At 40.8% G+C, this 19,669-nt stretch overlaps 15 non-coding genes across 15 annotated transcripts; all 15 read right to left on the bottom strand.

Annotated features, from left to right (window-relative positions):
• Positions 1–2,140: 2,140 nt before the first annotated feature.
• Positions 2,141–2,215, bottom strand: trnan-guu. The gene has a single exon. It is a non-coding gene; the product is annotated as a tRNA-Asn (tRNA).
• A 1,080-nt stretch (positions 2,216–3,295) lies between these two features.
• On the bottom strand, positions 3,296–3,369 carry trnan-guu. Its single transcript has one exon. It is a non-coding gene; the product is annotated as a tRNA-Asn (tRNA).
• Positions 3,370–4,440: 1,071 nt separating this feature from the next.
• trnan-guu lies at positions 4,441–4,514 on the bottom strand. Its single transcript has one exon. It is a non-coding gene; the product is annotated as a tRNA-Asn (tRNA).
• Positions 4,515–5,846: 1,332 nt separating this feature from the next.
• trnan-guu lies at positions 5,847–5,923 on the bottom strand. The gene has a single exon. It is a non-coding gene; the product is annotated as a tRNA-Asn (tRNA).
• Positions 5,924–7,216: 1,293 nt separating this feature from the next.
• Positions 7,217–7,293, bottom strand: trnan-guu. The gene has a single exon. It is a non-coding gene; the product is annotated as a tRNA-Asn (tRNA).
• A 1,019-nt stretch (positions 7,294–8,312) lies between these two features.
• On the bottom strand, positions 8,313–8,386 carry trnan-guu. The gene has a single exon. It is a non-coding gene; the product is annotated as a tRNA-Asn (tRNA).
• Positions 8,387–9,440: 1,054 nt separating this feature from the next.
• On the bottom strand, positions 9,441–9,514 carry trnan-guu. The gene has a single exon. It is a non-coding gene; the product is annotated as a tRNA-Asn (tRNA).
• Positions 9,515–10,605: 1,091 nt separating this feature from the next.
• Positions 10,606–10,679, bottom strand: trnan-guu. The gene has a single exon. It is a non-coding gene; the product is annotated as a tRNA-Asn (tRNA).
• A 1,093-nt stretch (positions 10,680–11,772) lies between these two features.
• Positions 11,773–11,846, bottom strand: trnan-guu. Its single transcript has one exon. It is a non-coding gene; the product is annotated as a tRNA-Asn (tRNA).
• Positions 11,847–12,939: 1,093 nt separating this feature from the next.
• trnan-guu lies at positions 12,940–13,013 on the bottom strand. The gene has a single exon. It is a non-coding gene; the product is annotated as a tRNA-Asn (tRNA).
• A 1,093-nt stretch (positions 13,014–14,106) lies between these two features.
• Positions 14,107–14,180, bottom strand: trnan-guu. The gene has a single exon. It is a non-coding gene; the product is annotated as a tRNA-Asn (tRNA).
• Positions 14,181–15,273: 1,093 nt separating this feature from the next.
• Positions 15,274–15,347, bottom strand: trnan-guu. Its single transcript has one exon. It is a non-coding gene; the product is annotated as a tRNA-Asn (tRNA).
• Positions 15,348–16,440: 1,093 nt separating this feature from the next.
• On the bottom strand, positions 16,441–16,514 carry trnan-guu. Its single transcript has one exon. It is a non-coding gene; the product is annotated as a tRNA-Asn (tRNA).
• A 1,093-nt stretch (positions 16,515–17,607) lies between these two features.
• trnan-guu lies at positions 17,608–17,681 on the bottom strand. The gene has a single exon. It is a non-coding gene; the product is annotated as a tRNA-Asn (tRNA).
• Positions 17,682–18,774: 1,093 nt separating this feature from the next.
• On the bottom strand, positions 18,775–18,848 carry trnan-guu. The gene has a single exon. It is a non-coding gene; the product is annotated as a tRNA-Asn (tRNA).
• Between the last annotated feature and the right edge of the window lie 821 nt (positions 18,849–19,669).

The following is a 19,669-nucleotide window of genomic DNA, read 5'->3' as shown; positions in this document are numbered from 1 at the left end:
AAGTGCAGCAACATTTTCAAGGAAGTAGCCCTGTAGTTTTCTAATGTTTGTTAGCTTTTTGAATGGCCTTAAAAGGGCAAAGATGTAGCGCAATGTTCGTCAGCGCAACATTATATTAAAAGGCATCTGGCAGGAGTAAATTCAGCCACAATCACAAATATATTATGATAAATATATATTTTAAACAACTGCATTTTCACAAATGTAATATATAATCGCCAAGCCCATTCAAAAATAATTAGGGGACTGACTCCGGAAGAATGATGAAGTGGCTAGTCACTTTCATGGCGTATAGGCATACATTTACACACAAAACACACTGGACCAACATTGTCCTTCTCGCGAGATAAATATAAATAATACGTTTTTTCATACCAGATTGACATCATTTACGTTGTCATACTAGCCAGATTAATAAGAATAAAATATGTTCCTTGGAGAACACAGAATGATCAAGCTATTGAGTAACAGAAGATCAGCGACCATTGACAGCATTTTACCAGTAGTTATAGTAACTGTCATCTTTCATGTTAAACAATCACACCAATCACATGTTACACAGGAAACACAGCAGTGTCAAAAGCAAGCTCTACTGTAAGGCCAGGAAGGTCTTCCATATCACTACAAATAGAAAGACAGCATCCCTGGGTGGGCTCAAATCACCAACTTTTAAATGAACAGTCTAACGCGCCAACAAATTGCACCACAGAGACTTGTGGTTATACTGACCCTCAGCAGGCCAAAGTCTCATGGAAGCTCACGCCAAGTCAGGAAGGGGGACTTCACAATCTGAAAAATGTCATCCCTGGGTGGTGTCAAAGCACCAACCTTTAGATTGACAGTCAAACACACTAACTGATTGCACTGAGAGAGGCTTGTGTGGCATTGACCCTCAGCAAGGTCAATTTAACAGGAATCTCATAACAGGTACAGGACGTCACATCGACATCATGGAGCACAACAAACTGAAAACTGTCGTCCCTGGGTGGGCCTCGAACCACCAAACCTTTAGATTAACAGTCCTAACGCGCTAACCAATTGCGCCACAGAGACTTGTGGTGTATATAATACTGACGCTAGATCGCTGGCATTTGTGCTCTCATCCAACCTGAACATGGAGTTTACGAAACAACAACACTTTGTTCCAATGGTTGTATTAACGTGCATCGAAAGTGCAGCAACATTTTCAAGGAAGTAGCCCTGTAGTTTTCTAATGTTTGTTAGCTTTTTGAATGGCCTCTAAAAGGGCAAAGATGTAGCGCAATGTTCGTCAGCGCAACATTATATTAAAAGGCATCTGGCAGGAGTAAATTCAGCCACAATCACAATATATTATGATAATATATATTTTAAACAACTGCATTTTCACAAATGTAATACATAATCGCCAAGCCCATTCAAAAATAATTAGGGGCACTGACTCCAGAAGAATGATGAAGGGGCTAGTCACTTTCATGGCGTATAGGCATACATTTACACACAACACACTGGACCAACATTGTCCTTCTCTCGAGATAAATATAAATAATATGTTTTTTCATACCAGATTGACATCATTTACATTGTCATACTAGCCAGATTAATAAGAATAAATGATATGTTCCTTGGAGAACACAGAATGATCAAGCTATTGAGTAACAGAAGATCAGAGACCATTGACAGCCATTTTACCAGTAGGTATAGTAACTTGTCATCTTTCATGTTCAACAACACACCAATCACATGTTACAACAGGAAACACAGCAGGTCAAAAGCAAGCTTACTGTAAGGCCAGGAAGGTCTTCCATATCACTAGAAATAGAAAGACAGCATCCCTGGGTGGGCTCAAATCACCAACTTTTAAATGAACAGTCTAACGCGCCAACAAATTGCACCACAGAGACTTGTGGTTATACTGACCCTCAGCAGGCCAAAGTCTCATGGAAGCTCACGCCAAGTCAGGAAGGGGAACTTCACAATCTGAAAAATGTCATCCCTGGGTGGTGTCAAAGCACCAACCTTTAGATTGACAGTCAAACACACTAACTGATTGCACGAGAGAGGCTTGTGTTGGCATTGACCCTCAGCACGGCAATTTAACAGGAATCTCATAACAGGACGGTCACATCGACATCATGGAGCACAACAAACTGAAAACTGTCGTCCCTGGGTGGCCTCGAACCACCAACCTTTAGATTAACAGTCCTAACGCGCTAACCAATTGCGCCACAGAGACTTGTGGTGTATAATTACTGACGCTAGATCGCTGGCCATTTGTGCTCTCATCCAACTGAACATGGAGTTTACGAAACAACAACACTTTGTTCCAATGGTTGTATAACGTGCATCGAAAGTGCAGCAACATTTTCAAGGAAGTAGCCTGTAGTTTTCTAATGTTTGTTAGCTTTTGAATGGCCTTAAAAGGGAAAAGATGTAGCGCAATGTTCGTCAGCGCAACATTATATTAAAAGGCATCTGGCAGGAGTAAATTCAGCCACAATCACAAATATATTATGATAAATATATTTTAAACAACTGCATTTCACAAATGTAATATCATAATCGCCAAGCCCATTCAAAAATAATAGGGCACTGACTCCAGAAGAATGATGAAGTGGCTAGTCACTTTCATGGCGTATAGGCATACATTTACACACAAACACACTGGACCAACATTGTCCTTCTCGCGAGATAAATATAAATAATATGTTTTTTCATACCAGATTGACATCATTTACATTGTCATACTAGCCAGATTAATAAGAATAAATGATATGTTCCTTGGAGAACACAGAATGATCAAGCTATGAGTAACAGAAGATCAGAGACCATTGACAGCCATTTTTACCAGTAGGTATAGTAAGTTGTCATCTTTCATGTTCAACAACACACCAATCACATGTTACACAGGAAACACAGCAGGTCAAAAGCAAGCTTACTGTAAGGCCAGGAAGGTCTTCCATATCACTAGAAATAGAAAGACAGCATCCCTGGGTGGGCTCAAATCACCAACTTTTAAATGAACAGTCTAACGCGCCAACAAATTGCACCACAGAGACTTGTGGTTATACTGACCCTCAGCAGGCCAAAGTCTCATGGAAGCTCACGCCAAGTCAGGAAGGGGAACTTCACAATCTGAAAAATGTCATCCCTGGGTGGTGTCAAAGCACCAACCTTTAGATTGACAGTCAAACACACTAACTGATTGCACAGAGAGAGGCTTGTGTTGGCATTGACCCTCAGCACGGCAATTTAACAGGAATCTCATAACAGGACGTCACATCGACATCATGGAGCACAACAAACTGAAAACTGTCGTCCCTGGGTGGGCTCGAACCACCAACCTTTAGATTAACAGTCTAACGCGCTAACCAATTGCGCCACAGAGACTTGTGGTGTATAATAATACTGACGCTAGATCGCTGGCCATTTGTGCTCTCATCCAACTGAACATGGAGTTTACGAAACAACAACACTTTGTTCCAATGGTTGTGTTAACGTGCATCGAAAGTGCAGCAACAATTTTCAAGGAAGTAGCCCTGTAGTTTTCTAATGTTTGTTAGCTTTTTGAATGGCCCTTAAAAGGGAAAGATGTAGCGCAATGTTCGTCAGCGCAACATATATTAAAAGGCATCTGGCAGGAGTAAATTCAGCCAACAATCACAAATATATTATGATAAATATATATTTTAAACAACTGCATTTTCACAAATGTAATATATAATCGCCAAGCCCATTCAAAAATAATTAGGGGACTGACTCCGGAAGAATGATGAACTGGCTAGTTCACTTTTTATGGCGTATAGGCATTACATTTACACACAAACACACTGGACCAACATTGTCCTTCTCGCGAGATAAATATGAATAATACGTTTTTTTCATACCAGATTGACATCATTTACGTTGTCATACTAGCCAGATTAATAAGAATAAATGATATGTTCCTTGGAGAACACAGAATGATCAAGCTATTGAGTAACAGAAGATCAGAGACCATTGACAGCCATTTTACCAGTAGGTATAGTAAGTTGTCATCTTTCATGTTCAACAACACACCAATCACATGTTTACAACAGGGAAACACAGCAGGTCAAAAGCAAGCTTACTGTAAGGCCAGGAAGGTCTTCCATATCACTATAAATAGAAAGACAGCATCCCTGGGTGGGCTCAAATCACCAACTTTTAAATTAACAGTCTAACGCGCCAACAAATTGCACCACAGAGACTTGTGGTTATACTGACCCTCAGCAGGCCAAAGTCTCATGGAAGCTCACGCCAAGTCAGGAAGGGGGACTTCACAATCTGAAAAATGTCATCCCTGGGTGGTGTCAAAGCACCAACCTTTAGATTGACAGTCAAACACACTAACTGATTGCACGAGAGAGGCTTGACCCTCAGCAAGTCAATTTAACAGGAATCTCACATCGACATCATGGAGCACAACAAACTGAAAACTGTCGTCCCTGGGTGGGCTCGAACCACCAACCTTTAGATTAACAGTCTAACGCGCTAACCAATTGCGCCACAGAGACTTGTGGTGTACATAATACTGACGCTAGATCGCTGGCCATTTCTGCTCTCATCCAACTGAACATGGAGTTTACGAAACAACAACACTTTGTTCCAATGGTTGTGTTAACGTGCATCGAAAGTGCAGCAACATTTTCAAGGAAGTAGCCCTGTAGTTTTCTAATGTTTGTTAGCTTTTTGAATGGCCTTAAAAGGGAAAAGATGTAGCGCAATGTTCGTCAGCACAACATTATATTAAAAGGCATCTGGCAGGAGTAAATTCAGCCACAATCACAAATATATTATGATAAATATATATTTTAAACAACTGCATTTTCACAAATGTAATATATAATCGCCAAGCCCATTCAAAAATAATTAGGGGACTGACTCCGGAAGAATGATGAACTGGCTAGTCACTTTTATGGCGTATAGGCATACATTTACACACAAACACACTGGACCAACATTGTCCTTCTCGCGAGATAAATATAAATAATATGTTTTTTTTCATACCAGATTGACATCATTTACGTTGTCATACTAGCCAGATTAATAAGAATAAATTATATGTTCCTTGGAGAACACAGAATGATCAAGCTATTGAGTAACAGAAGATCAGAGACCATTGACAGCCATTTTACCAGTAGGTATAGTAAGTTGTCATCTTTCATGTTCAACAACACACCAATCACATGTTACAACAGGAAACACAGCAGGTCAAAAGCAAGCTTACTGTAAGGCCAGGAAGGTCTTCCATATCACTAGAAATAGAAAGACAGCATCCCTGGGTGGGCTCAAATCACCAACTTTTAAATGAACAGTCTAACGCGCCAACAAATTGCACCACAGAGATTTGTGGTTATACTGACCCTCAGCAGGCCAAAGTCTCATGGAAGCTCACGCCAAGTCAGGAAGGGGGACTTCACAATCTGAAAAATGTCATCCCTGGGTGGTGTCAAAGCACCAACCTTTAGATTGACAGTCAAAACACACTAACTGATTGCACGAGAGAGGCTTGTGTTGGCATTGACCGTCAGCACGGCAATTTAACAGGAATCTCATAACAGGTACAGGACGTCACATCGACATCATGGAGCACAACAAACTGAAAACTGTCGTCCCTGGGTGGGCTCGAACCACCAACCTTTAGATTAACAGTCTAACGCGCTAACCAATTGAAAAATGTCATCCCTGGGTGGTGTCAAAGCACCAACCTTTAGATTGACAGTCAAACACACTAAATGATTGCACGAGAGAGGCTTGTGTTGGCATTGACCCTCAGCAAGTCAATTTAACAGGAATCTCATAACAGGACGTCACATCGACATCATGGAGCACAACAAACTGAAAACTGTCGACCCTGGGTGGGCTCGAACCACCAACCTTTAGATTAACAGTCTAACGCGCTAACCAATTGCGCCACAGAGACTTGTGGTGTCTTTAATACTGACGAACATGGAGTTTACGAAACAACAACACTTTGTTCCAATGGTTGTGTTAACGTGCATCGAAAGTGCAGCAACATTTTCAAGGAAGTAGCCCTGTAGTTTTCTAATGTTTGTTAGCTTTTTGAATGGCCTTAAAAGGGAAAAGATGTAGCGCAATGTTCGTCAGCGCAACATTATATTAAAGGCATCTGGCAGGAGTAAATTCAGCCACAATCACAAATATATTATGATAAATATATATTTTAAACAACTGCATTTTCACAAATGTAATACATAATCGCCAAGCCCATTCAAAAATAATTAGGGGACTGACTCCGGAAGAATGATGAAGGGGCTAGTCACTTTCATGGCGTATAGGCATACATTTACACACAAACACACTGGACCAACATTGTCCTTCTCGCGAGATAAATATAAATAATATGTTTTTTCATACCAGATTGACATCATTTACATTGTCATACAAGCCAGATTAATAAGAATAAATGATATGTTCCTTGGAGAACACAGAATGATCAAGCTATTGAGTAACAGAAGATCAGAGACCATTGACAGCCATTTTACCAGTAGGTATAGTAAGTTGTCATCTTTCATGTTCAACAACACACCAATCACATGTTACAACAGGAAACACAGCAGGTCAAAAGCAAGCTTACTGTAAGGCCAGGAAGGTCTTCCATATCACTAGAAATAGAAAGACAGCATCCCTGGGTGGGCTCAAATCACCAACTTTTAAATGAACAGTCTAACGCGCCAACAAATTGCACCACAGAGATTTGTGGTTATACTGACCCTCAGCAGGCCAAAGTCTCATGGAAGCTCACGCCAAGTCAGGAAGGGGGACTTCACAATCTGAAAAATGTCATCCCTGGGTGGTGTCAAAGCACCAACCTTTAGATTGACAGTCAAACACACTAACTGATTGCACGAGAGAGGCTTGTGTTGGCATTGACCGTCAGCACGGCAATTTAACAGGAATCTCATAACAGGTACAGGACGTCACATCGACATCATGGAGCACAACAAACTGAAAACTGTCGTCCCTGGGTGGGCTCGAACCACCAACCTTTAGATTAACAGTCTAACGCGCTAACCAATTGAAAAATGTCATCCCTGGGTGGTGTCAAAGCACCAACCTTTAGATTGACAGTCAAACACACTAAATGATTGCACGAGAGAGGCTTGTGTTGGCATTGACCCTCAGCAAGTCAATTTAACAGGAATCTCATAACAGGACGTCACATCGACATCATGGAGCACAACAAACTGAAAACTGTCGACCCTGGGTGGGCTCGAACCACCAACCTTTAGATTAACAGTCTAACGCGCTAACCAATTGCGCCACAGAGACTTGTGGTGTCTTTAATACTGACGAACATGGAGTTTACGAAACAACAACACTTTGTTCCAATGGTTGTGTTAACGTGCATCGAAAGTGCAGCAACATTTTCAAGGAAGTAGCCCTGTAGTTTTCTAATGTTTGTTAGCTTTTTGAATGGCCTTAAAAGGGAAAAGATGTAGCGCAATGTTCGTCAGCGCAACATTATATTAAAAGGCATCTGGCAGGAGTAAATTCAGCCACAATCACAAATATATTATGATAAATATATATTTTAAACAACTGCATTTTCACAAATGTAATACATAATCGCCAAGCCCATTCAAAAATAATTAGGGGACTGACTCCGGAAGAATGATGAAGGGGCTAGTCACTTTCATGGCGTATAGGCATACATTTACACACAAACACACTGGACCAACATTGTCCTTCTCGCGAGATAAATATAAATAATATGTTTTTTCATACCAGATTGACATCATTTACATTGTCATACAAGCCAGATTAATAAGAATAAATGATATGTTCCTTGGAGAACACAGAATGATCAAGCTATTGAGTAACAGAAGATCAGAGACCATTGACAGCCATTTTACCAGTAGGTATAGTAAGTTGTCATCTTTCATGTTCAACAACACACCAATCACATGTTACAACAGGAAACACAGCAGGTCAAAAGCAAGCTTACTGTAAGGCCAGGAAGGTCTTCCATATCACTAGAAATAGAAAGACAGCATCCCTGGGTGGGCTCAAATCACCAACTTTTAAATTAACAGTCTAACGCGCCAACAAATTGCACCACAGAGACTTGTGGTTATACTGACCCTCAGCAGGCCAAAGTCTCATGGAAGCTCACGCCAAGTCAGGAAGGGGGACTTCACAATCTGAAAAATGTAATCCCTGGGTGGTGTCAAAGCACCAACCTTTAGATTGACAGTCAAACACACTAACTGATTGCACGAGAGAGGCTTGTGTTGGCATTGACCCTCAGCACGGCAATTTAACAGGAATAGGACGTCACATCGACATGTCGTCCCTGGGTGGGCTCGAACCACCAACCTTTAGATTAACAGTCTAACGCGGTAACCAATTGCGCCACAGAGACTTGTGGTGTATTTAATACTGACGCTAGATCGCTGGCCATTTGTGCTCTCATCCAACTGAACATGGAGTTTACGAAACAACAACACTTTGTTCCAATGGTTGTGTTAACGTGCATCGAAAGTGCAGCAACATTTTCAAGGAAGTAGCCCTGTAGTTTTCTAATGTTTGTTAGCTTTTTGAATGGCCTTAAAAGGGCAAAGATGTAGCGCAATGTTCGTCAGCGCAACATTATATTAAAAGACATCTGGCAGGAGTAAATTCAGCCACAATCACAAATATATTATGATAAATATATATTTTAAACAACTGCATTTTCACAAATGTAATATATAATCGCCAAGCCCATTCAAAAATAATTAGGGGACTGACTCCGGAAGAATGATGAAGTGGCTAGTCACTTTTATGGCGTATAGGCATACATTTACACACAAACACACTGGACCAACATTGTCCTTCTCGCGAGATAAATATAAATAATATGTTTTTTCATACCAGATTGACATCATTTACGTTGTCATACTAGCCAGATTAATAAGAATAAATTATATGTTCCTTGGAGAACACAGAATGATCAAGCTATTGAGTAACAGAAGATCAGAGACCATTGACAGCCATTTTACCAGTAGGTATAGTAACTTGTCATCTTTCATGTTCAACAACACACCAATCACATGTTACAACAGGAAACACAGCAGGTCAAAAGCAAGCTTACTGTAAGGCCAGGAAGGTCTTCCATATCACTAGAAATAGAAAGACAGCATCCCTGGGTGGGCTCAAATCACCAACTTTTAAATGAACAGTCTAACGCGCCAACAAATTGCACCAAAGAGACTTGTGGTTATACTGACCCTCAGCAGGCCAAAGTCTCATGGAAGCTCACGCCAAGTCAGGAATGGGGACTTCACAATCTGAAAAATGTCATCCCTGGGTGGTGTCAAAGCACCAACCTTTAGATTGACAGTCAAACACACTAACTGACTGCACGAGAGAGGCTTGTGTTGGCATTGACCCTCAGCACGGCAATTTAACAGGAATAGGACGTCACATCGACATGTCGTCCCTGGGTGGGCTCGAACCACCAGCCTTTAGATTAACAGTCTAACGCGCTAACCAATTGCGCCACAGAGACTTGTGGTGTATTTAATACTGATGCTAGATCGCTGGCCATTTGTGCTCTCATCCAACTGAACATGGAGTTTACGAAACAACAACACTTTGTTCCAATGGTTGTGTTAACGTGCATCGAAAGTGCAGTAACATTTTCAAGGAAGTAGCCCTGTAGTTTTCTAATGTTTGTTAGCTGTTTGAATGGCCTTAAAAGGGCAAAGATGTAGCGCAATGTTCGTCAGCGCAACATTATATTAAAAGGCATCTGGCAGGAGTAAATTCAGCCACAATCACAAATATATTATGATAAATATATATTTTAAACAACTGCATTTTCACAAATGTAATATATAATCGCCAAGCCCATTCAAAAATAATTAGGGGACTGACTCCGGAAGAATGATGAAGTGGCTAGTCACTTTTATGGCGTATAGGCATACATTTACACACAAAAACACTGGACCAACATTGTCCTTCTCGCGAGATAAATATAAATAATACGTTTTTTCATACCAGATTGACATCATTTACGTTGTCATACTAGCCAGATTAATAAGAATAAATTATATGTTCCTTGGAGAACACAGAATGATCAAGCTATTGAGTAACAGAAGATCAGAGACCATTGACAGCCATTTTACCAGTAGGTATAGTAACTTGTCATCTTTCATGTTCAACAACACCAATCACATGTTACAACAGGAAACACAGCAGGTCAAAAGCAAGCTTACTGTAAGGCCAGGAAGGTCTTCCATATCACTAGAAATAGAAAGACAGCATCCCTGGGTGGGCTCAAATCACCAACTTTTAAATGAACAGTCTAACGCGCCAACAAATTGCACCACAGAGACTTGTGGTTATACTGACCCTCAGCAGGCCAAAGTCTCATGGAAGCTCACGCCAAGTCAGGAAGGGGGACTTCACAATCTGAAAAATGTCATCCCTGGGTGGTGTCAAAGCACCAACCTTTAGATTGACAGTCAAACACACTAACTGATTGCACGAGAGAGGCTTGTGTTGGCATTGACCCTCAGCACGGCAATTTAACAGGAATCTCATAACAGGTACAGGACGTCACATCGACATCATGGAGCACAACAAACTGAAAACTGTCGTCCCTGGGTGGGCTCGAACCACCAACCTTTAGATTAACAGTCTAAAGCGCTAACCAATTGCGCCACAGAGACTTGTGGTGTATTTAATACTGACGCTAGATCGCTGGCCATTTGTGCTCTCATCCAACTGAACATGGAGTTTACGAAACAACAACACTTTGTTCCAATGGTTGTGTTAACGTGCATCGAAAGTGCAGCAACATTTTCAAGGAAGTAGCCCTGTAGTTTTCTAATGTTTGTTAGCTTTTTGAATGGCCTTAAAAGGGCAAAGATGTAGCGCAATGTTCGTCAGCGCAACATTATATTAAAAGGCATCTGGCAGGAGTAAATTCAGCCACAATCACAAATATATTATGATAAATATATATTTTAAACAACTGCATTTTCACAAATGTAATATATAATCGCCAAGCCCATTCAAAAATAATTAGGGGACTGACTCCGGAAGAATGATGAAGTGGCTAGTCACTTTTATGGCGTATAGGCATACATTTACACACAAACACACTGGACCAACATTGTCCTTCTCGCGAGATAAATATAAATAATATGTTTTTTCATACCAGATTGACATCATTTACGTTGTCATACTAGCCAGATTAATAAGAATAAATTATATGTTCCTTGGAGAACACAGAATGATCAAGCTATTGAGTAACAGAAGATCAGAGACCATTGACAGCCATTTTACCAGTAGGTATAGTAACTTGTCATCTTTCATGTTCAACAACACACCAATCACATGTTACAACAGGAAACACAGCAGGTCAAAAGCAAGCTTACTGTAAGGCCAGGAAGGTCTTCCATATCACTAGAAATAGAAAGACAGCATCCCTGGGTGGGCTCAAATCACCAACTTTTAAATGAACAGTCTAACGTTCCAATAAATTCCACCAAAGAGACTTGTGGTTATACTGACCCTCAGCAGGCCAAAGTCTCATGGAAGCTCACGCCAAGTCAGGAATGGGGACTTCACAATCTGAAAAATGTCATCCCTGGGTGGTGTCAAAGCACCAACCTTTAGATTGACAGTCAAACACACTAACTGATTGCACGAGAGAGGCTTGTGTTGGCATTGACCCTCAGCACGGCAATTTAACAGGAATCTCATAACAGGTACAGGACGTCACATCGACATCATGGAGCACAACAAACTGAAAACTGTCGTCCCTGGGTGGGCTCGAACCACCAACCTTTAGATTAACAGTCTAACGCGCTAACCAATTGCGCCACAGAGACTTGTGGTGTATTTAATACTGACGCTAGATCGCTGGCCATTTGTGCTCTCATCCAACTGAACATGGAGTTTACGAAACAACAACACTTTGTTCCAATGGTTGTGTTAACGTGCATCGAAAGTGCAGCAACATTTTCAAGGAAGTAGCCCTGTAGTTTTCTAATGTTTGTTAGCTGTTTGAATGGCCTTAAAAGGGCAAAGATGTAGCGCAATGTTCGTCAGCGCAACATTATATTAAAAGGCATCTGGCAGGAGTAAATTCAGCCACAATCACAAATATATTATGATAAATATATATTTTAAACAACTGCATTTTCACAAATGTAATATATAATCGCCAAGCCCATTCAAAAATAATTAGGGGACTGACTCCGGAAGAATGATGAAGTGGCTAGTCACTTTTATGGCGTATAGGCATACATTTACACACAAAAACACTGGACCAACATTGTCCTTCTCGCGAGATAAATATAAATAATACGTTTTTTCATACCAGATTGACATCATTTACGTTGTCATACTAGCCAGATTAATAAGAATAAATTATATGTTCCTTGGAGAACACAGAATGATCAAGCTATTGAGTAACAGAAGATCAGAGACCATTGACAGCCATTTTACCAGTAGGTATAGTAAGTTGTCATCTTTCATGTTCAACAACACACCAATCACATGTTACAACAGGAAACACAGCAGGTCAAAAGCAAGCTTACTGTAAGGCCAGGAAGGTCTTCCATATCACTAGAAATAGAAAGACAGCATCCCTGGGTGGGCTCAAATCACCAACTTTTAAATGAACAGTCTAACGCGCCAACAAATTGCACCACAGAGACTTGTGGTTATACTGACCCTCAGCAGGCCAAAGTCTCATGGAAGCTCACGCCAAGTCAGGAAGGGGGACTTCACAATCTGAAAAATGTCATCCCTGGGTGGTGTCAAAGCACCAACCTTTAGATTGACAGTCAAACACACTAACTGATTGCACGAGATAGGCTTGTGTTGGCATTGACCCTCAGCACGGCAATTTAACAGGAATCTCATAACAGGTACAGGACGTCACATCGACATCATGGAGCACAACAAACTGAAAACTGTCGTCCCTGGGTGGGCTCGAATCACCAACCTTTAGATTAACAGTCTAACGCGCTAACCAATTGCGCCACAGAGACTTGTGGTGTATTTAACACTGACGCTAGATCGCTGGCCATTTGTGCTCTCATCCAACTGAACATGGAGTTTACGAAACAACAACACTTTGTTCCAATGGTTGTGTTAACGTGCATCGAAAGTGCAGCAACATTTTCAAGGAAGTAGCCCTGTAGTTTTCTAATGTTTGTTAGCTGTTTGAATGGCCTTAAAAGGGCAAAGATGTAGCGCAATGTTCGTCAGCGCAACATTATATTAAAAGGCATCTGGCAGGAGTAAATTCAGCCACAATCACAAATATATTATGATAAATATATATTTTAAACAACTGCATTTTCACAAATGTAATATATAATCGCCAAGCCCATTCAAAAATAATTAGGGGACTGACTCCGGAAGAATGATGAAGTGGCTAGTCACTTTTATGGCGTATAGGCATACATTTACACACAAACACACTGGACCAACATTGTCCTTCTCGCGAGATAAATATAAATAATATGTTTTTTCATACCAGATTGACATCATTTACGTTGTCATACTAGCCAGACTAATAAGAATAAATTATATGTTCCTTGGAGAACACAGAATGATCAAGCTATTGAGTAACAGAAGATCAGAGACCATTGACAGCCATTTCACCAGTAGGTATAGTAACTTGTCATCTTTCATGTTCAACAACACACCAATCACATGTTACAACAGGAAACACAGCAGGTCAAAAGCAAGCTTACTGTAAGGCCAGGAAGGTCTTCCATATCACTAGAAATAGAAAGACAGCATCCCTGGGTGGGCTCAAATCACCAACTTTTAAATGAACAGTCTAACGTGCCAACAAATTGCACCACAGAGACTTGTGGTTATACTGACCCTCAGCAGGCCAAAGTCTCATGGAAGCTCACGCCAAGTCAGGAAGGGGGACTTGACAATCTGAAAAATGTCATCCCTGGGTGGTGTCAAAGCACCAACCTTTAGATTGACAGTCAAACACACTAACTGATTGCACGAGAGAGGCTTGTGTTGGCATTGACCCTCAGCAAGGCAATTTAACAGGAATCTCATAACAGGTACAGGACGTCACATCGACATCATGGAGCACAACAAACTGAAAACTGTCGTCCCTGGGTGGGCTCGAACCACCAACCTTTAGATTAACAGTCTAACGCGCTAACCAATTGCGCCACAGAGACTTGTGGTGTATTTAACACTGACGCTAGATCGCTGGCCATTTGTGCTCTCATCCAACTGAACATGGAGTTTACGAAACAACAACACTTTGTTCCAATGGTTGTGTTAACGTGCATCGAAAGTGCAGCAACATTTTCAAGGAAGTAGCCCTGTAGTTTTCTAATGTTTGTTAACTTTTTGAATGGCCTTAAAAGGGCAACGATGTAGCGCAATGTTCGTCAGCGCAACATTATATTAAAAGGCATCTGGCAGGAGTAAATTCAGCCACAATCACAAATATATTATGATAAATATATATTTTAAACAACTGCATTTTCACAAATGTAATATATAATCGCCAAGCCCATTCAAAAATAATTAGGGGACTGACTCCGGAAGAATGATGAAGTGGCTAGTCACTTTTATGGCGTATAGGCATACATTTACACACAAACACACTGGACCAACATTGTCCTTCTCGCGAGATAAATATAAATAATACGTTTTTTCATACCAGATTGACATCATTTACGTTGTCATACTAGCCAGATTAATAAGAATAAATTATATGTTCCTTGGAGAACACAGAATGATCAAGCTATTGAGTAACAGAAGATCAGAGACCATTGACAGCCATTTTACCAGTAGGTATAGTAACTTGTCATCTTTCATGTTCAACAACACACCAATCACATGTTACAACAGGAAACACAGCAGGTCAAAAGCAAGCTTACTGTAAGGCCAGGAAGGTCTTCCATATCACTAGAAATAGAAAGACAGCATCCCTGGGTGGGCTCAAATCACCAACTTTTAAATGAACAGTTTAACGCGCCAACAAATTGCACCACAGAGACTTGTGGTTATACTGACCCTCAGCAGGCCAAAGTCTCATGGAAGCTCATGCCAAGTCAGGAAGGGGGACTTCACAATCTGAAAAATGTCATCCCTGGGTGGTGTCAAAGCACCAACCTTTAGATTGACAGTCAAACACACTAACTGATTGCACGAGAGAGGCTTGTGTTGGCATTGACCCTCAGCACGGCAATTTAACAGGAATCTCATAACAGGTACAGGACGTCACATCGACATCATGGAGCACAACAAACTGAAAACTGTCGCCCCTGGGTGGGCTCGAATCACCAACCTTTAGATTAACAGTCTAACGCGCTAACCAATTGCGCCACAGAGACTTGTGGTGTATTTAATACTGACGCTAGATCGCTGGCCATTTGTGCTCTCATCCAACTGAACATGGAGTTTACGAAACAACAACACTTTGTTCCAATGGTTGTGTTAACGTGCATCGAAAGTGCAGCAACATTTTCAAGGAAGTAGCCCTGTAGTTTTCTAATGTTTGTTAGCTTTTTGAATGGCCTTAAAAGGGCAAAGATGTAGCGCAATGTTCGTCAGCGCAACATTATATTAAAAGGCATCTGGCAGGAGTAAATTCAGCCACAATCACAAATATATTATGATAAATATATATTTTAAACAACTGCATTTTCACAAATGTAATATATAATCGCCAAGCCCATTCAAAAATAATTAGGGGACTGACTCCGGAAGAATGATGAAGTGGCTAGTCACTTTCATGGCGTATAGGCATACATTTACACACAAACACACTGGACCAACATTGTCCTTCTCGCGAGATAAATATAAATAATACGTTTTTTCATACCAGATTGACATCATTTACATTGTCATACTAGCCAGATTAATAAGAATAAATTATATGTTCCTTGGAGAACACAGAATGATCAAGCTATTGAGTAACAGAAGATCAGAGACCATTGACAGCCATTTTACCAGTAGGTATAGTAAGTTGTCATCTTTCATGTTCAACAACACACCAATCACATGTTACAACAGGAAACACAGCAGGTCAAAAGCAAGCTTACTGTAAGGCCAGGAAGGTCTTCCATATCACTAGAAATAGAAAGACAGCATCCCTGGGTGGGCTCAAATCACCAACTTTTAAATGAACAGTCTAACGCGCCAACAAATTGCACCACAGAGACTTGTGGTTATACTGACCCTCAGCAGGCCAAAGTCTCATGGAAGCTCACGCCAAGTCAGGAAGGGGGACTTCACAATCTGAAAAATGTCATCCCTGGGTGGTGTCAAAGCACCAACCTTTAGATTGACAGTCGAACACACTAAATGATTGCACGAGAGAGGCTTGTGTTGGCATTGACCCTCAGCACGTCAATTTAACAGGAATCTCATAACAGGTACAGGACGTCACATCGACATGATGGAGCACAACAAACTGAAAACTGTCGTCCCTGGGTGGGCTCGAACCACCAACCTTTAGATTAACAGTCTAACACGCTAACCAATTGCGCCACAGAGACTTGTGGTGTATTTAATACTGACGCTAGATCGCTGGCCATTTGTGCTCTCATCCAACTGAACATGGAGTTTACGAAACAACAACACTTTGTTCCAATGGTTGTGTTAACGTGCATCGAAAGTGCAGCAACATTTTCAAGGAAGTAGCCCTGTAGTTTTCTAATGTTTGTTAGCTGTTTGAATGGCCTTAAAAGGGCAAAGATGTAGCGCAATGTTCGTCAGCGCAACATTATATTAAAAGGCATCTGGCAGGAGTAAATTCAGCCACAATCACAAATATATTATGATAAATATATATTTTAAACAACTGCATTTTCACAAATGTAATACATAATCGCCAAGCCCATTCAAAAATAATTAGGGGACTGACTCCGGAAGAATGATGAAGTGGCTAGTCACTTTCATGGCGTATAGGCATACATTTACACACAAACACACTGGACCAACATTGTCCTTCTCGCGAGATAAATATAAATAATACGTTTTTTCATACCAGATTGACATCATTTACGTTGTCATACTAGCCAGATTAATAAGAATAAATTATATGTTCCTTGGAGAACACAGAATGATCAAGCTATTGAGTAACAGAAGATCAGAGACCATTGACAGCCATTTTACCAGTAGTTATAGTAACTTGTCATCTTTCATGTTCAACAACACACCAATCACATGTTACAACAGGAAACACAGCAGGTCAAAAGCAAGCTTACTGTAAGGCCAGGAAGGTCTTCCATATCACTAGAAATAGAAAGACAGCATCCCTGGGTGGGCTCAAATCACCAACTTTTAAATGAACAGTCTAACGCGCCAACAAATTGCACCACAGAGACTTGTGGTTATACTGACCCTCAGCAGGCCAAAGTCTCATGGAAGCTCACGCCAAGTCAGGAAGGGGGACTTCACAATCTGAAAAATGTCATCCCTGGGTGGTGTCAAAGCACCAACCTTTAGATTGACAGTCAAACACACTAACTGATTGCACGAGAGAGGCTTGTGTTGGCATTGACCCTCAGCACGGCAATTTAACAGGAATCTCATAACAGGTACAGGACGTCACATCGACATCATGGAGCACAACAAACTGAAAACTGTCGTCCCTGGGTGGGCTCGAACCACCAACCTTTAGATTAACAGTCTAACGCGCTAACCAATTGCGCCACAGAGACTTGTGGTGTATTTAATACTGACGCTAGATCGCTGGCCATTTGTACTCTCATCCAACTGAACATGGAGTTTACGAAACAACAACACTTTGTTCCAATGGTTGTGTTAACGTGCATCGAAAGTGCAGCAACATTTTCAAGGAAGTAGCCCTGTAGTTTTCTAATGTTTGTTAGCTGTTTGAATGGCCTTAAAAGGGCAAAGATGTAGCGCAATGTTCGTCAGCGCAACATTATATTAAAAGGCATCTGGCAGGAGTAAATTCAGCCACAATCACAAATATATTATGATAAATATATATTTTAAACAACTGCATTTTCACAAATGTAATATATAATCGCCAAGCCCATTCAAAAATAATTAGGGGACTGACTCCGGAAGAATGATGAAGTGGCTAGTCACTTTCATGGCGTATAGGCATACATTTACACACAAACACACTGGACCAACATTGTCCTTCTCGCGAGATAAATATAAATAATACGTTTTTTCATACCAGATTGACATCATTTACATTGTCATACTAGCCAGATTAATAAGAATAAATTATATGTTCCTTGGAGAACACAGAATGATCAAGCTATTGAGTAACAGAAGATCAGAGACCATTGACAGCCATTTTACCAGTAGGTATAGTAACTTGTCATCTTTCATGTTCAACAACACACCAATCACATGTTACAACAGGAAACACAGCAGGTCAAAAGCAAGCTTACTGTAAGGCCAGGAAGGTCTTCCATATCACTAGAAATAGAAAGACAGCATCCCTGGGTGGGCTCAAATCACCAACTTTTAAATGAACAGTCTAACGCGCCAACAAATTGCACCACAGAGACTTGTGGTTATACTGACCCTCAGCAGGCCAAAGTCTCATGGAAGCTCACGCCAAGTCAGGAAGGGGGACTTCACAATCTGAAAAATGTCATCCCTGGGTGGTGTCAAAGCACCAACCTTTAGATTGACAGTCAAACACACTAACTGATTGCACGAGAGAGGCTTGTGTTGGCATTGACCCTCAGCACGGCAATTTAACAGGAATCTCATAACAGGTACAGGACGTCACATCGACATCATGGAGCACAACAAACTGAAAACTGTCGTCCCTGGGTGGGCTCGAACCACCAACCTTTAGATTAACAGTCTAACGCGCTAACCAATTGCGCCACAGAGACTTGTGGTGTATTTAATACTGACGCTAGATCGCTGGCCATTTGTACTCTCATCCAACTGAACATGGAGTTTACGAAACAACAACACTTTGTTCCAATGGTTGTGTTAACGTGCATCGAAAGTGCAGCAACATTTTCAAGGAAGTAGCCCTGTAGTTTTCTAATGTTTGTTAGCTGTTTGAATGGCCTTAAAAGGGCAAAGATGTAGCGCAATGTTCGTCAGCGCAACATTATATTAAAAGGCATCTGGCAGGAGTAAATTCAGCCACAATCACAAATATATTATGATAAATATATATTTTAAACAACTGCATTTTCACAAATGTAATATATAATCGCCAAGCCCATTCAAAAATAATTAGGGGACTGACTCCGGAAGAATGATGAAGTGGCTAGTCACTTTCATGGCGTATAGGCATACATTTACACACAAACACACTGGACCAACATTGTCCTTCTCGCGAGATAAATATAAATAATACGTTTTTTCATACCAGATTGACATCATTTACATTGTCATACTAGCCAGATTAATAAGAATAAATTATATGTTCCTTGGAGAACACAGAATGATCAAGCTATTGAGTAACAGAAGATCAGAGACCATTGACAGCCATTTTACCAGTAGGTATAGTAACTTGTCATCTTTCATGTTCAACAACACACCAATCACATGTTACAACAGGAAACACAGCAGGTCAAAAGCAAGCTTACTGTAAGGCCAGGAAGGTCTTCCATATCACTAGAAATAGAAAGACAGCATCCCTGGGTGGGCTCAAATCACCAACTTTTAAATGAACAGTCTAACGCGCCAACAAATTGCA

This window comes from Oncorhynchus mykiss, unplaced genomic scaffold (assembly GCF_013265735.2).
Source record: "Oncorhynchus mykiss isolate Arlee unplaced genomic scaffold, USDA_OmykA_1.1 un_scaffold_484, whole genome shotgun sequence".
In the NCBI taxonomy this organism is placed as follows: Eukaryota; Metazoa; Chordata; class Actinopteri; order Salmoniformes; family Salmonidae; genus Oncorhynchus; species Oncorhynchus mykiss.
This window is presented reverse-complemented; position numbering and strand designations above follow the sequence as displayed.